Source organism: Canis lupus, chromosome 4 (assembly GCF_003254725.2).
Source record: "Canis lupus dingo isolate Sandy chromosome 4, ASM325472v2, whole genome shotgun sequence".
NCBI classification, from domain to species: Eukaryota; Metazoa; Chordata; class Mammalia; order Carnivora; family Canidae; genus Canis; species Canis lupus.
Window position 1 is genome coordinate 68402753 of NC_064246.1, and position 13187 is coordinate 68415939.

Sequence of the window (13187 nt, forward strand, 5' to 3'; positions counted from 1 at the left end):
TAAATATGACAGGTGTTTAATAATGTAAATTCCCATCCTGATTCCCTTTTCATATTGCTAATCATTATTCAACCCTTCAGAATTATGTATTTTGTGTATGAAATGCTTTTGGAGCTATGCCCCATTAATTCAATGTCAGGGCAAGGTCATATCTACACAAACCAAACCCCAGTAGAAAGTTTAATCTTCACTTGTTTTTTTATCTCATTGAGAAAGATACAAATACATATTTCATGGCAACTATTTTAAATTCTCCTATATACTTCTATTCCCCTTTATTCCCAAACTGGAGGTCTCTACTTGTTCTACCTCAAAGAATTTTGTCATCCATGCTATGCAGTTCCTGTCATCTTTGTTCTAAGACCAAATCTTGTCTATGCCATCTGTGGCCCTGTGACGTGTTCCTGATACTTGGATGCAATCAGGCCAGGGGATGGGGCAGGTATAGTGCTTCCTTCTGTGTGATTTTCCCAAGAAACTACATATGGGAGAAGTTTCATCCTTTTTCTCCTTGAGGAAGAGAGAAAGAGGAAAGAAATAATCAGGCAAAACATATCAGAGAAAGACTGCAAATCTCTCCACATCAAATAATTTTATTCAATTATATGCAATCTAATAAAACTATCTATATTTGACTTTCCTGAGCAGCACATTTTTCTTCCCATCTCATGCCATTTAAGTGAATATGGAACCTTCATTTGAAACCTATCAGCAAAAATACCTGATTGTGCGTGGTAGGTGCCATGTGCTTGGATGGAGAAACAAAACTAAGATGAAAAACTTGCCTAGAAAAGTATTGCCAAGAGAAAAATGATATGTTGCTACATTTCCCTCTGCCCTAAAATGCCATTGTTTTGGTTATACCAAACCAACTCTTACTGATTCTTTAAGCCCCCTGCCATATTGCATCTCTGCTGTGAACTCTCTTCTGTCTCCCCCAGGGATAATCTATCATTGTGACCACACATAAGTTATTACACAGTTATTTCTACATGGATGCTTTGTAAACTATTAGTGTATCTGCCCCTGGAAGACTATTGGTCTCTTAGGGGTGAGGACTTTTATCCTTAGAGTCAATCACATATACAGTAAGCATTCTCTAATAATTGAATACAGTAAGTTGTTTTTATACTCAGTTTCTCTACACTTTTCCATGCACTTTCAACCATTTATAATGAAGGCAATTGGGGATACCTGACTTGTATAATGGTACTATCTTAACTACTGATTATAGGTTTTGTCTTCAATGGGTTTTGACATGTAACCTTTGATCAAATAGTATGATGGAGGAAGGATCCTTTGTGTGGCTATTTAATTCCATAATTCAAATGAATGACCTTCATTATTTTAGAAGGAATACTGTAGTATCTGTTATTCATAAATGAGTGGCTTCTCGGGAGACAAGAGGAGTTCAGAGATGAGGAGGTTTTGAGGCTTTGAATTCAGTAAAAGATCATGAGAGCTAACTTGAAATATGGCTGTTGGAAAAAGGTCAATATCCTCTGGTCCCTTTACACTCGGGCCTCCATCTTTTTCTTCTCAAGGACTACCCCCTCATCTAGACTTGAACCAGTCATTTTGGACCAAGAACTTATTTTGCTTGGTCCTTCAAAGCTTTATTTTTTGTTTTTTTTTTTTTTTTTAACCTCAGAGGCTAACTCTGTGAATTACGTGACTAAAACTGCCAAGACTTTTGCCCTAGAAAACCGGGAGGCACAGGAGGACTGTACCATAGAGCAGTGACAGGAATGGTGAAACTTCTCTTTGTGAACCTGACAGAATGAAAAGAAGTAAACTTAGGGACAAGAAAACCATCTTCAGGATGCACAGAAAACTGGAAAAAAGTGAGAACTGTAGAAGAATGTCCTGCTTATTGCTGGCCAAAATGTCAGTTTGCTATTACTATATGCAGTGTGGACATGACTTAGTCTCTTATTGGAAAAGTTGTGAATTTGCTTCTAAGACAACCTACAAAGAAGCTACTAAAGAATAAAAGTTTCTAAATTATCTGCCACTGTATTACTAATGTGGTTGAGGGTTATCCATTGGCATGCAGAATTGAGTGGTCCAAAGTACTGGCCTCAGAGGTACACACCCCAACTATTGCCAGCGCAGTTAGTCTACAAATGTGTTCTCTCACCTAGAATGATAATAATGGGTTGTTTAAGTTTTGATGTTCTCCAGGTGGAAGAATAAAAGTGCAGCTGCTATATTACCGTCATAATAATAATGGCAATTATTGTTTCTGTTAATGGCAAGGATCTCAGAAAGCTAAAAGAACTTGAAAAGTGAAATTTAGTGGAAGCTGAAATTGCCAGAAGAAAAATTAAGCACATTATTATTTATCTCCCCTTTAATCCTCCTCTGGAGGGAACAGAGGGACAGAAATTTCAGGTCAAACCTTTTTATCAACAGTAGTTACACAGAAAGTGCATCATACGACTTCTCTTCCTTTCCCTTGAGCTAAAAATCAGGGTGAAACTGTTTTTGGACATTTTATCCCTTCAAAGAACCAGAACCTCTATTGCCTACTAAGAACGTTCAGAATCCACAGCTTTGCAAAAGAGATTAGCTTAAAAGAAAACATTATTATCTGGTTTTACAGAGACTTTCAGCCTTGCTTCAAGTCATGTGGTTTTCCCCCCTAAAAAAAAAAAGAATAAACACAAAGAATAGAAAAGCAGATATTTAGAAGGTCAAATGCATCACTAAACACAGAATATGTGAACTTTCAGTCTAACTTTCTTATTTCCCCAAGGATCCTCTGTTAGCTTATGGTATTGCCAGTGGGACATCCATTGAAAGGGAGTTTTGGAGCTGATGAGGATAACATGAGGGATACAATGGGGCATATTGTGGAGGAAGCTATTCTTGTCTGAGAGGCCAGAAAAAGCTTCCTCCATGAAATAATAAGAAAGAAGAAACCTGAATGATGAGTAGGAGTTAATGTTCCAAGTGAGGGAACACGATGTATGACATTCCTAGGCAAAGAAACTGAGAGAAAAGCAATTTGGGCAGAATGCATGGAATGTGAGGGAGAAAGGGGAGGGGACAGTTAGGGAGGTAAGCAGGCTTTGAAGGGGCCCAGAAGGTATTCTGAGGTTTTGGACTTTATTCTGTAGTAATAGAAAATGACTGAAGAAAAATTATGATCAGATTAGCATTTTGAAAAGATCCACCCAACTTCATAATTGATCCAGCTGGTGATCATGGATGAATGCCCAAACATTGGATGGAAGGTCAATGGAGACAGGATAGTAGCATGGTGCCAGGGATCACCTGACAAATCATTTTGTAATAGGAAAGAGAAACATATATGATTACAATGAAGAAAGCATAGAGCTGTCAGTCAACATCTTAACCAAGTGCTAAAATTTAGCATCTCGAATTAAGGAAATAAGGCAACAGATTCAGAATAATGCAACTATCTTGAACTTAAAAATTCAATGTAATAAAGAAATGGCTGGGGACAATTCTAAACTAAGATGTAAAAGATATAACAATGTAATGCAATGAATTAATCCAAGTAGAACCCTGACTGAGGGTGGAGGGAGCAGCCACAGAAACATCTGTGGGACAATTGGGTAATTGGAGATATGGACTGGCTATTTTAGAATATTATAAAATTATTAATTTGTTTGATATGATATTGCGATTATACAAGACATTCTCCATATTCTTAAGATGTGTGGATTGAACTCATAGGGATGCAGTGTCGTGTTATTTACAACTTACTTTCAAATAGCATAAATAAAATGTGAATATTTTATATATATTCATTAAACTATTATATAAAAAGAGTGAAATAAAGCAAATATAGTACAATGCTAACAATTGTGGAATATAAGTGGAAAGAATATGCTATTTGTTCATTATAAAACTTCTTTGAAAGTTTTTATAATTAAGAGTTGGTATTAGGATTAAATATTATGGGATAAAAAGGAATAAAGAAAGCAAGAGTGAATGTGGCAGTCAGTGAGGTTATTGCAGTAGTTCAGGTAAGACCAGGAGCATAAACTATGGGAGGAGTGGAAGAGATAACTTGGATCACTTTTTAGATAATAGAATGGATTAAACAGAATGGATTAGAGGTGACTGTTTTGAATAGTGCCTGGCACCTAGTAGGCACTTAATTGTTTCAGTGCATAAAAGGATGAATGTGTAACATGAAATTCAAGAAGAGGGAGACATACGCTTTATGGATTTTTTTACTTAGCCAACTGGGTGCATAATAAGACCATTAATTAAAATAAAAAACAAGAGAAAGATCACGTTTTGGGAGGAAAATGATATGAGCATAAGGTTTCTAACAGATCATCAAAGTAGAGACTTCAGGTTGTCTTTAATATATAAAGCTCAGGAGCAAATGATTTCAGAATTATTGGCCAATAAAATAATTGAATCAGAAAAATGGTCCAGGAAGAGTTTATATAATGAAAGCTAAAGGGAAAGTGGTCCAGGATAAAGCCCTGAGGCACTTTAACCTTTAATGTATGGGCAGAGATGGGTGGCTAACCAAAAATGTTGAGATTGAATGACTTAAGAAGTTGGAGAAAAACCAAGAGAAAGTGGCAATAAGGAAGTCAATATTTTAAGAGTGAAGTATTTGAACAGTATCATATATTATTGAAAGATCAGGCAAGATGCAGTTGAAAAGTGAATATAAAAACCTAGAAGACTTTAGTTGTTGGCCTAAGAGCAATTTTGGAGGAGTGGTAGCCTACATTGGATTGCAAAGTTGAGTGCGGGGAGATGATATGAGAAGAGAGAATTAATTTGAAGAGGTGGAGACTAGGAGCAGGAGGAAAATTGTTTTGAAAGGTGGGAGACATTGAACACCTATAAATGCAAATTGGAAAGTAAAGTTGTGAAGCAAAATTGTAGTTATAGAAGAGGGCGAGAATACCTGATAGCACAAAGTCTTTAAGAAGATTGGAGGTGGTGGGATCCAAAGCAGAGATAGCTAAAGTAGGTCCCATTACCTAACCATGATGGGCTTCCAGTTTTTATTGGTGAAATGAAGGACATTGACTGAAAGATTTCCAGGATTCTCTTATAGCACTATCAAACGATGCCTTTTGGTGTCTGGAGGAAGGGGAGAGACTTGGAGTGTGGATCCTATTAGGGTATCAGGAGGGTAAACAGGCAACAGGACACCATCAGACTTCAGGGTCAGGACTGATAGTCCTGGTGGCTGTGTTCATGAGGATGTCACCTGTGAGGAGATGAAATGAATGAATGGATACCCGTGAAAATCTCTCTAAACCATAAAGTGGTGGCTCTTGGTATTACTCCCACCTAAGTCAGAACAAGAGGAAATAGAAATTGTTTATTTTGCGGTTTTACCCATGGCTAGTCTCACAACTGCCAACTTTAGAGTCACTTTGAAGATATTTTTTTCAGCTGGCAACTGAACTTAAAATAGTTTTCTTGGAACACTGGGGTGGCTCAGTCAGTTAAGCATCGGGCTCTTGATTTCGGCTCAGGTCGTGATTTCAGGGTTGTGAGACTGAGGCTCCATGTTGGGCTCCATGCTCAGTGGGGAGTCTGCTTGAGATTCTCTCTCTCCTCCTCCTCCCCCCTGCCCCTCCCCCTACTTGAGTATACACACTTTCTCTCTAAAAATCAATAAATAAATCTTAAAAAATAAAATCATTTTCTTACGGTTGTTTTTATATGCCACTATAGTAAAAGAACTTAATCCTACCAAATGTGTGTTTTTTTTTTTAAATTCTGTAATGACTGTCCCTGATACAAGGATATTGGAGAGAAGGAAGACTTAGAGTAGGAAAATAGTGAAAAGAGGGACTGGGGACCAAGATGTGAACATGAATCAGTGCAATGGAAAGGCAACAGGCTGTGAGACAGGAAATGATAAGCACTGATATTGGTTGTGACTCCTATAGGGTTCTAGAGTCCATTTTATTAATGTTAACATGAATCACAACAATAATAATGACCATTTACTGAGCACTTACTCTGTCACAGGCACCATGCAGACTATTCATTATCTCATGTAATTCTCAAAACAATACCATGGGGTACTATTATTATTCCTGTGTGGGTTTTTTTTTTTTTTTGTGGTGGTGGTAAAATATGTATCACATAGAATTTATCATTTTAAGCATTTTTTTGAAGATTTTATTTATTCATAGAGACCTAGAGAGAGGGGCAGAGACACAGGCAGAGGGAGAAGCAGGCTCCATACAGGAAGCCTGATGTGGGACTCGATACAGAGTCTCCAGGATCACACCCAAGGTTGCAGGCAGCGCTAAACCACTGCGCCACCGGGGCTGCCCTTTTTTAAACATTTTTAAGTAGTATTAAGTACGTGGACATTGTTGTGCAACCTTCCATCTCCAGAATTTTTTCATGATCCCAAACTAAAACTTTGTACCCACTAAACAGTAATTCCACTTTCTCCCTCTTCTGTTTTATTCCCATTTTGAAGATGAGGCAGCTAAGGCTTAAAGAAAGAAACAAACATTTCCCAAGGGCAGAGAACTAATATGTGTCCTTAATTTTAGAGTCTAGAATTTATGGGTCTTGAAGAGTTTCATTTCAAGTGAATATGGAATTCTAGGCAGAATTGCCAGTGTATGCCTTAAGTTCCTGGATCCATTGGAATAAGAAGGATTGTGCTAAGAATACAAGTAAGTCTGAGTTCTGGAATACCACAGGCCCTTTTAGAACAGTTAACATTCTACTCTTAGAATCCTGGCTGAAGAGTTTCCTACTCTTGGTCAATTCTTTGGGCCTCTAGGAGTCTCTCCTTACCAAGGAATAGGGCCTTTTGAGGACAACCAGAAAGCTTTCTTGAGTTATCTTTCAGACAAGAATGGTCAGCTATAGAAGAATCTAGTAAAGTATATCCCATTTTATCCCAAACTATGAACTCCTTGAGAAATTAGTGATTTCTTCAATAATACCCTGACCAGCCCTTTTTTGGGGGCAGATTACCTGAGAATTTTTTTAAAAACTGAAAAACAGTACTGCTTTTCCTTGTGATTTTATTTGCTTCTTTTGCTTTTTATGCCTTTCTTTTTCCTGCCTCTTAACCTCTCTCTGTAAAGTCAAGCTTACCTGCAAACTATACATACATTGGTCGGCAGTGCACTTTAATATGTTGCTTGGATACAGATGTTTGGAACTATAGGAACACAATTTATACCTGATTCTGTTACTAAGGAAACCTGGGCAACTTCGAAATTTTCCTTCAGGAATCATGACCATAAACTGCCAAGAAATCTATTAAGAGTTTTGGAGGACGAAAAATATGTAAGACATGATTTAATTGTATTTCTACACTGGCAAGTTAATATTTATAAGTGTCTGTAGCCTTTTTCTGCCTGTGGTATAAATATTGCTACATGAGTCCTTTTCAGTAAGTTTGATCAAATTATATGTGGGGGTGGCCAGGGTTTAAATATAAACACAAATTACACTTGTAAAACATTTCCTAAAACAGACTATAAATGAAAGCATTGGTGCTTTAAGGGACATCACTTTCAGGATTTTAATTCTATAAGCCTTTCCTTCACAATCAGAGCATGGGATTTTGTAGGAGAAATGCTTTCCTTATGTCAACCCTACTGGAAAATCATCTCCAGGAAAAACAAACAAGAAGTTAATTTGCAGACTCTATTTTGTTTCTCCAGCTACAAGGAAACATTATGCCTGAGATTTCCTTCCATCCAAACCCTGATAGGTTTCCTTAATATCATTGAGGCTAAGCAAGAGGAAAGTTTAGTACAGCAAGAAGGACTCTGCTGCCCTAGGCTAGCTGATAGAGTCTTTTAACATGTATATGTAATTGTGTGCTGAAACAGAGGTCTTCGTGAGAGCGAGAATGTTCTCTTCCAGACTGTGTGTTCGACAAGGCTGCGTGTTCTTGTTATAGCTCTAGTCATCTTCTAAAAACTGTTGCAGCCCAACTGTAGGAAGTACCGTGTCTCTGAACACAGAGCCCAAACAGTGCTAAAAAGGGAAATGGAACATATGGTAATAAACTCTCTAAAGCTCGGATGCCTGGCTGTAATCAGCAACCAGGGCGAGAGAGGCATTGGCAAACACGAACTCTGCCCCTTGGGCCTCATTAACAAGGCCAACTGTGCCACTGCAGAGGAAAACAGTATCACATACTTGAGGGAGATCACAGTCTGTCAGGGCAAATCCTAGATTTCCCCTTGGCTGGAAGGACCATTAACTGGAAAAAAAAGGAAGCTTCCACAAGAAGCTGGAAGGAAACCACTGCCCAAGTGGCCTCTTGCCATTAGTGTCTCTATTTATTTGGAAATAATGATGATGAGCTTTGGAAAGTCTATTTCTGTCAAATGATGTATGTAAAGCACTGAATGTAAAGAGTCAGATTTGCTCTTTGGCTACTCCCAGCTCGGACATAATGGAGGTGGGAGGTCATCCTTCGCGTCAGTTTTCCCATAGGTGGAATAAGGAGGGCTCGTGTCTGGCCTCAGTATTCTCTAGTATCCTCCTATATCCCCCTAAGATCCTCCTGCATGCAAGGGACATTTTTTCTGCAGGGGTGAGAAGATCAATGGGTGATTTTTTTTTTCCAGTGGGTGATTTTATGAGCACTACCAAGACCATGTGTCTATATTTCCTTCTCAATTTCAAAAGGCTTATTTTTGGACAAGTAGTTCTGAGGCACACATATGTCTCTATATACTATGTACATTGTACTACTTCCTATTCTCTTCCTTTTTCTCTCTTTCCTCTTCCTCTTCCTCCTAATTTATTGTTGCTAATGATAAATTTTCCAAAGTCTTGGTACTATGCGCTAAAGATAGACATCAAAATAAGAAAAGGTTCCAGATTCAGTAATATCCCTGGTTCTACCGACTGATTCAGTCACAGTGGGCTCTGGTTACTCATTCACCATCATAGTTACTTACCTATTTGTATGGAGGTTTTTTGTTTTTTTTTTTTTAAGATTTATTTATTTATTTATGATAGAGAGAGAGAGTGAGAGAGAGAGAGAGAGAGAGAGAGAGAGAGGAGGGAGAAGCAGGCTCCATGCCGGGAGCCGGACGCGGGACTTGATCCCGGGACTCCAGGGTCACGCCCTGGGCCAAAGGCAGGCGCTAAACCGCGGAGCCACCCAGGGATCCCCCGGGTTTTTTTTTTTTTTTTTTTTTTAAGTATTTACCTTGTAGTTCATGACTGCATCTTACTTCTTTGTCGGTACAAATGCACTTTATTTGGCAGCTTTCCTTTGAAAATAATAATCATTATTATTCAGCAGTTATCCCTTATTCTGTGCTTATTAAGCTCTTAAATATAGCATCACAATTAATCATTGAAACAAGTCTTTGGTATGAGTATCATTATCTTCATTTTATAGATGAGGAGACAGAGGCTGCTAGAAACTAAGTCACAGAGGTAGTGAGTGATAGTCTGGATTCATAGACAACTGCCTGACTTCAAGATTTGTGGCCATTTCATTATATCAGACTACCTTTCAAAGTGTTTAGAAATATTTTTAAGATCTTACAAGATCTTAATTTGCCTGGATTGTGAGAGGACAACTGAAGCTCTTTTGAGAGCTATAAGTTAATGCTGTAAGTATGCCAACTAGTATAGATATTGGCAGCCATAATGTTTATAGTGAAGTATCGAGTTGAGAATGAGAAAGTGGTTGAGAAGTCAAGAGAGTCTTGGATTCTACCCTCATTTCCACAGGTAATAAAGTCTAAGATTTTGAGCAAGTCACTAACCTATTTGCCCTCCTATTCCTACTCTATAAATTCATTAGTGATCTTTTTATGGACTGATTCTATGACTGCTTTAAAGAAGTAAAAACCTTCCATTAATCTGTGGTGTGGAGAAGTTAACTAAGATCTGTATAATATTTTATATTTCCTAAAGCCCCTTAAAGCTTCATTGCATCTTTTAATGACCCAGATGTGTTCTAGAATATATCTATGCCCACACTGAATGGCTTTGCTATGTTTCTCATGTGGGACTGGAGGTTGAATGGTGAGAAAAGGAACAGAGGCCATGATTGAAAATACCTCTAGACCCCAACTTTGGACCTCAAGGTCATGATGCCATTCTATTGAAGTATCTTAGATCATCAACCTGGAGGAAAAACAGTCTAAGGATGGGGTAAAATCTGGGGTAAGTGCTTGAATTTCAGCTCTACCTCACATACCCACACACGTATACTTCTAGCCATTTCCTATCCCATTTCTTGACAGAATGAGGCATATGATCACCAGTGCTATTGATGCCTTGGAGAACAGTTGGTCTTGTTGGAGAGCATGTGTTGGTAGATGCATCTTCTCTTGTTGAGAGAGCTACTCCAGGCAAAGTTGGAGAGAACACACTACACTGTCCCAAACTGGGACTGGTCCCACATGGGGCCTGTTGTGGGTGCTTTGTGGATTTTTCCCTCCCAAAGCCCATGGTAGTCCTTTTCCTTAGAGGGGATAAAGATGAGCCTCCTGCCACCACCTACTGAAGAACCACACATTCTTCCTTCTCTGTGAATATTTGGGCTAGTCTGCTTCAGACTAGCCCAAATATTCTTATCTTATAAGTTAGAGGAGTCTTATTCTAATAACAATGCAAAATCTTTTATGGTAGGTCTGTAAATTTGGTCTCTCACCCTTCGGAAATTCTCACAATGAACAGTTATAAAAATTGCCAAACTTTATAATGAATACCTATACATTGAATAAATGAATAAATTCTTGTGTCATGAGAAAACACTAATTCCTCCATTTTTCCTCTGGATATTTTCTCAAACCACTTAGCTTTTTGTTCAGTTTTCTGCTCACACTACAACAGATCAGTTTTGCGGTAACACCTGCCCAGGTGAGATGTGGAGCAGGGGAGGTTTATTCTCACTTGTATCGGCTCATATGGTCAACTACTCACTGGAAATTTCCATATAGTTCAGATGTATCTGAAACACACATCTGAAACTTAGTATGTTCGTTGAGCTCTTGATTTTCCCTCCAGCACCAGTTATTTTCATATTCCACATATCTAAGTTATGGGCAACTGTCTTCTTTTAATTACTAGAGCCAAATATCTTGTGTCATCTTTGATGTCTCTCTTTCTTTCACACCCCATGACCAGTCTGTCAGCAAATTTTGTTAGTTCCACCTTCAAAAAGTATACAGAAACTAACCACTTCTCATCATCTTCACTGTCAATCCACCATCATCTCTCACCAGGATTATTTCAATAGCCTTTTAAGCTGGAACCTTGCTTCTACTCTACCCTGCTCCCCTATGGTCTATTTCCAACAGTGGCCATAGAGTCTTGTTAAGATATAAGTCAGATCATGTTATCTTCTGATCAAAATCTTCCAGGGAATTCCTGTATCACTTGGGACAAAAACCAAAGTCTATATATCATCTGCCTCCTTTATTTACTTTTCAGAACTCATCTCCTACCACATCACCCCTTGTTCATTCTTCTCCAGCCACACTGGCCTCCTTAGTGTTCTTTGAACATGTCTGGTATATTCCACAGAACCTTTGCATATGTTCTTGTCCAACCATCCACAGTCTGGCCCCTTCATCTTCAGGTCTTTATGCAAATATTTCCTTTCAGTGAGACTTACTTAGGCTACTCTATGTAATACTGTATCTGACCTCTGTTCTCCACCTACATATACATCATATTGAGCCTTCCTGCTTCATTTTTCTCATAGCATCTGTTTTGGTTGAATTGTGTTCCAAAACACATCTACTGAATGTGCTAACCCCTTATGCCTATGAATGTGACCTTATTTAGAATAGTGTCTTTGTCCATTTAATCGAGTTAAGATGAAGTCATTAGGGAAGCCTGTAACCCAATATGACTTGTGTCTTTATAAGAAGAGGAAAACATTATAGGAAGACAGAGACAGAGAGAATGCTAAGTGATGACAGAGGCAAAGATTGGAGCAACACGACTATAAGCCAAGGAAGTCAAGTATTGACATTCACCACCAGAAGTTAGAAACAGGCAGGGAAGGATTCTACCCAGAGTTCTAGAGGGAGCATGGACCTGCCAGCACTTTGATTTCAGACTTCTAGACTCCGGATTATGAGAGAATGAGTTTCTGTTGTTCTAAGCCAGCTAGTTGTAGTAGATTTTTATGGCAGCCCTGGCAAACTAATAGAGTACATATCATGCCATATAATACATATTTTGCATGTTTGTTGTGTTTATCACCTGTCTCTCTAATACAGTAATGTTAACTCCATGGAGGACACACCAGTTCTGGTTCTCTTCCATGCTGCCCTGATCTCTGCTGGGTTCCACCCAGTTTGACTTCTGCCTAGGATTAATTGGTCCTAATGCTTCTGAATGAACCTGCAGAGGAATTTCATGAAGATAAGAACTGAGCTCAAAGAAAGAAGTGGAAATTCTATCTTCTAAGGATAGTAGAAGAATAATTTGGAATTGGATAAAATTTGGAGACTACAATATAGGAAGTCATCCATTTGGACTCCAAGATAATGCTGACCATGTGCCCAGACCACAAAATGAAAAAGGTTAGGCAAGTGCCTACGTATTAGATGAAGAAAGTGCTGATGGATTGATTGGGCACAGAAGGACACATACACAGAAAATTCCTGACAGTTATGAAGATACTTTGTCAAAAATTTACTTGTTTTGGGGATGCCTGGGTGGCTCAGTGGTTGAACGTCTGCCTTTGGCTCAGGGCATGATCCCGCGGTCCCGGGATCCAGTTGCACATTGGACTCCCTGCATGGAGCCTGCTTCTCCCTCTGCCTCTGTCTCTGCCTCTCTCTCTCTATGTCTCTCATAAATAAGTAAATAAAATCTTTTTTAAAAATTTACTTGTTTTTAATTTCTTCTCAGTATTGGTTTTAATAGCTTTTAATTTTTTCATAGCAATGAAAGTGTCTAACACTTTGCCCCAAAGGAAAATGTATTATCTTTGTAACACAATAGGATATGTATTATTGAATTCTGAAGCTAAACATGTTAGAAGAGCAATGCATGATGTACAAAGCATTCTCTAGAATGCTTTAGAGCATTTCAAATAACACCAAAAAGAAATGTCTATCCAGAGGATGCCCTATTCCTTATTCCTGGTTTGTAAATACAAACAGAAAGTTATAAAGGGGAGAAAATAAAAAAAAACTGAAAAATGAAGTGAGAACTCAGGGAAAAATGTAGTACAAAGTTTGGGGGAACAGACT

The 13187-nt window shown here is 38.4% G+C and overlaps 1 long non-coding RNA gene across 1 annotated transcript; it reads left to right on the forward strand.

Annotated features, from left to right (window-relative positions):
- The first annotated feature begins 6725 nt into the window (after positions 1-6725).
- Positions 6726-12817, forward strand: LOC125755002 (uncharacterized). The gene is made up of 2 exons (XR_007410370.1): positions 6726-7278; positions 12207-12817. It is a non-coding gene; the product is annotated as an uncharacterized LOC125755002 (long non-coding RNA).
- Positions 12818-13187: the final 370 nt, after the last annotated feature.